This window comes from Dipodomys spectabilis, unplaced genomic scaffold (genome assembly GCF_019054845.1).
Source record: "Dipodomys spectabilis isolate Male_0828 unplaced genomic scaffold, ASM1905484v1 ptg000281l, whole genome shotgun sequence".
NCBI lineage: Eukaryota > Metazoa > Chordata > Mammalia > Rodentia > Heteromyidae > Dipodomys > Dipodomys spectabilis.
In genome coordinates, this window is record NW_024870958.1 from 548,673 (window position 1) to 553,617 (window position 4,945).

General features: G+C 36.7%; 1 non-coding gene across 1 annotated transcript; it reads left to right on the plus strand.

Moving 5' to 3' along the window:
• The first annotated feature begins 3,738 nt into the window (after positions 1-3,738).
• On the plus strand, positions 3,739-3,844 carry LOC122126510. Its single transcript, XR_006150957.1, has one exon. It is a non-coding gene; the product is annotated as a U6 spliceosomal RNA (small nuclear RNA).
• Positions 3,845-4,945: the final 1,101 nt, after the last annotated feature.

Here is a 4,945-nt window from a genome sequence, read left to right on the forward strand (position 1 = left end):
GAAAATTTTCTAAAATAGACCACATTTTAGGCCACAAAGCAAACTTGTCCAAATTCAGAAACATTGAAGTTATACCTTGCATTCTATCAGACCACAAGGGAGTAAAATTAGTACTCAACACAAAAAGCCACCAAAGAAAGTTCTGTAACACATGGAGGCTGAACAACACACTGCTAAATCACGAGTGGGTCATGGAATAGATTAGAAAGGAAACTCAAGTGTTCATGCTATTCAACAAAAATGAGCACACAAATTACCAGTTCCTCTGGGACACAGCAAAGGCAGTACTGAGGGTCACGTTTTTCGCTCTGAGTTCCTACATCAACAAATTGGAGAGATCTGAAACCAACAATTGAAAATGAGACATTTGAACCTCCTTGAAAAAGAGCAACAAGATAAACCCCAATCCAGTAGATAGAAAAAAAATAATTAAAATTAAATGAGAATTAAATGAATTAGAATCTAAAAAAACTATAGAAAGAATCAACAAAACAAAGAGTTGGTTCTTTGAAAAAATTAACAAAATTGACAGACCCTTAGCAAATCTTATCAGAAAAAGAAGAGTACACACTGAAATAAATAAACTCAGAATTGGGAATGGATACATCACCAGAGAAACAACCAAGATTCAGAATATTATAAGGGAATAATTCTCAAAACTTTATGCTAATAAGTTTGAGAACTTGGCTAAAATGGACCGTTTCCTAGAAAATATTGACAGTCCAAAACTAAATCAAGGTGAATTAAACCATCTTAACAGGCCCAGATCAAGCATTGAAATAAAAAGAGCAATAAAAGACCTCCCATCTTAGATAAGTCCAGGACTAGATGGTTTTACAGTGGAATTCTACAAGGCCTTCAAAACAGAGCTCACACCAATACTCCTCCAACTCTTCAATGAAATTGAAAGAGAAGGTTCATTACCGAACACATTCTATGAAGGCATCATAACCCTCATCCCAAAACTGAGCAGGAACTCAGCAAAGAAAGAGAACTATAGACCCATTTCTTTGATGAACATTGATGGAAAGCTTCTCAACAAAATTTGGCCAATCGACTTCAACATTTCACCCAAAAAAATCATAGACCATGATCAAACAGGATTTATTTCAGGGATGCAAAGCTGGTGCAACAGATGCAAATCAATTAATATAATTCATCACATCAACAAGAGCAAGGATAAGAATCACGTGGTTATCTCAATAGATGCAGAAAAAGCATTTGACAAGATCCAACACCCCTTTATGATGAATGTTCTGGAAAAATTGGGAATCCATGGAACATTCCTCAATACAATGGAGGCTGTATGTGGCAAACGTACAGCCAACATCTATTTCATGGTGAAAAGCAAAAACCATTTCCTCTTAACTCAGGAACAAGACAAGAATGCCACTCTCTCCAGTTCTCTTCAATCTAGTATTAGAATGCCTAGCTACAGCAATAAGACAAGATGCAGACATAAAGGGGATCCAAATAGGGAATGAAGAAGTAAAACTCTCCCACTTTGCAGATGACATGATCTTGTATTTATAGAATATAATAGACTCCAGTCCCAAATTACTCAAGCTGATTCAAAACTTTGGCAAAGTAACAGGGTATAAAATTATCACTCAAACATCAATTGCTTTTCTGTTTGCCAACAGTGAGAAAAGTGTGGGTGAAATTAGGAAAGCAACTCCATTCGTAATATCCCCACAAAAAATAAAATACCTAGGAATTAACTTAACCAAAGAAGTGAAGGACCTCTATGATGAAAACTTGAAAAACCTGAAAGATGAAATCAAAACAGAACTTAGAAAGTGGCAAAAACTCCCATCCTCCTGGATTGGAAAGGTCAACATTGTGAAAATGGCAATATTTCCCAATGCTATCTACAAATTCAATGTGATACCTATCAATATTCCAAACTCATTCTTTTAAGAATTAGAATAGGCAATTCAAAAATTCATATGGAACAATAAAAGACCCCGAATATAAAAATTGATCCTCAACACAAAGAACAGTGCTGGAGGAATATCAATACCAAATTTCAAATTCTACTACAAAGCCATAGTAATTAAACCAGCTTGGTACTGGCACAAGAACAGGCCTCAGGCCAATGGAATAATATTGAAACCCCAGAAATGAACTGACAATCCTATAGCCATTTAATCTTTGAGAACAGAGCTAAAAAAAAATAGAATGGAAAGAAGGCAGCCTCTGAAAGAAGACAGCCTTTGAGTGCTGGGAAAACTGGTTAACTACTTGTAGAATAATGTTAGCTCCTTATATACCACGCTGCACCAGAATAAACTCCACATGGATCAAAGACCTCAGAGTTAAAACAGATACTCTGAAAACATTACCGAATGGAATAGGAACAACCCTAGGACTCCCTGGGACAGTCCAAAATTTTCTTAATAGAGACCCAGAAACACAACAAATCAAAGAAAAGTGGGACAAATGGGATTGCATGAAATTGCAGAGCTTCTGCTTGGCAAAGGACATAGTTAGCATGATCAGTAGAAAGCCCACGGATTGGGAGAAGATCTTCACTGGCCATACGATTGACAAAGGTCTCATATAAAAAATATACCTGAAACTCAAAAAAACATCAAATCCTCTAAGAAACAACTGCCCAATTAATAAGTGGGCTAAAGACTTATAGAGAAACTTCTCTGAGGAGGAAAGAACGATGGCCAATAGATACATGAAGAAATTCTCTACGTCCCTAGCCATAAAAGAAATGCAAATCAAAACAAACATTGAGGTACCACTTCACACCCGTTAGAATGGCTATAATCAAGAACTCTAAGAACAACAGATGCTGGAGGGAATCTGGCAAGAAGAAAACCCTACTGCCTTTTTGGTGGGAGTGTAAACTTGTTCAACCACTTTGGAAATTAGCATAGCGGTTCCTCAAAAAATTCAACATAGAGCTCCCCTATGGCAAAGCAATATCACTTTTGGGCATTTTACCCAAATGTTCACAAACAGGACTGTACTAAAGCTACCAGCACAACTATGTTTATTGCAGCATTATTTACCAAAGCTATGTTATGGGACCAACCCAGATGCCACTCAGTAGATGAATGTATCAAGAAAATGTGGTATATATACCCAGTAGAATTCTATGCCTCCATCAGAAATAATGACATTGCCCATTTGATAGGAAACAGAGAGTTGGAAAAAATTATATTAAGTGAAGTAATTCAGGCCCCAAAAAGATAGGTCCCATGATTTCCTTTATTTGTAATTACCAGTATATGTCTGAGACAAGCAGAAACATACAGATAAGTTGATGTTAGGTGAAATAATAATATTCAAATGCTTTTTATTTCACGCAATTGTTTCTGACATATTTATAAGTTGATTTCTTGGTTGCTTTGAATGTGCCTCTCCCAAGATATAACCCCTGCTTTCACTGTTTTTGATGTTGGTATAATTTGTGGAGGGGAAGGGAAAAAACAAATTGTTTAAATAAGGATACACGTGGACCTATTGCTACAATGAGCTGTACAAGTCGTTATGTCGAAAAACAAACTTTACAACTCTGGCCCTGTGGGGGGGGCGGGAGAATCGTGGGGGCGGGGGCAGATTGGAAGGGAGAGGAAGGGGAAACAAAGAAGGAGGTAATAATGCTTGATAAGAACTTTTCTTGTTATCTTGCCCAGGTAATTGTAATTCCTCTGTATGGTATTTTGATAATAAAAAAGAAAAGGAAAATCAATTCCACTTTATATATTAAAAAAATGTTGTGTGCTCTATTTGGTAGCACACTCACTAAAACATACCAGTACAGAGAAGATTAACATGGTCCCTGTGTAAGAATGAAATGCAAATTTATGAAGACTTCCACATTTTTACAAGAACAGCTGCTGGATGGGATGTGGCCAGAAGGGAACGCTATCTCATTCTTGGTGGGAGTGTACACTTGTTCAACCACTTGGAAAGCAGTACGGAGATTCCTCAAAAGATTCCACCTAGAGTTCCCCTATGACCCAGCAATCACATTTTTGGGCATTCACCCAAATGATCACAAAGAAGAGCATACTAAAACTACCAGTACACTATGTTTATTGCAACATTTTTTACCTTAGCTAGGTTAGGGAACCAACCCTTATGCCCCTCAGTAGATAAATGGATCAAGAAAACGTTGTGTGTGTGTTTGTATGTGTGTGTGTGTGTGTGTGTGTGTGTGTGTATGGGATTCTATTGTCCATCAGAAAGAATATTACCCAATTTGTTAGAAAATGGAAAGACTTGGTAAAAATTATATTAATGGAAGTAAACCAAGCCCAAAGAAACATAGGTCCCATGATATCCCTAATTTGCAATAACTAATATATGTCTGGGATAAGCAGAAAAGGTCAAAAGCTATGTGCATATGACTAGATAAGGTGATCTTAAAGCTAAATAAACCCCAAGATTGGGACAAAAGCTGTTTTTTTTTCTTTCTTGCTGTTGTTTCTAATGTATTTATAATGTACAATGTGATTTTTTTTTTGTTTTTTTATATGGTCCTCCTCCACAGTATAACCCCTGTTTTCGCTGTATTTGTTGTTGGTCTGTCTGCATCTTATATATACAATTCTCTAATTTGGGGAGGGAAAGTGGAAAAACAAAATGCTTAAATGGAGCTACAGGTTGACCCATTGTAACAATGAGATTCACAAGACACTATATTGAAAAACGAACTTTACAATTTAGGTGGGGATGGGGGTGGGGTGTTGGTGGGGTGAGGAATGTACTTGTGGAGGTGGAAGGGAAGGGATGGTGGGGGAAAAACAAAGTGGGAGGCAACAATGCTTGATAGGAAATAGACTCATTACCTTGCTCATGTAACTGTAACACTTCTGTATAGTATTTTTACGATAAAAGAAAACATTTAGAAATGCTCTGGGATGGAAGAGTTTATTTCCATTATTTTACCCATATAATGTCATTAACAAAGAAATTAATGCAA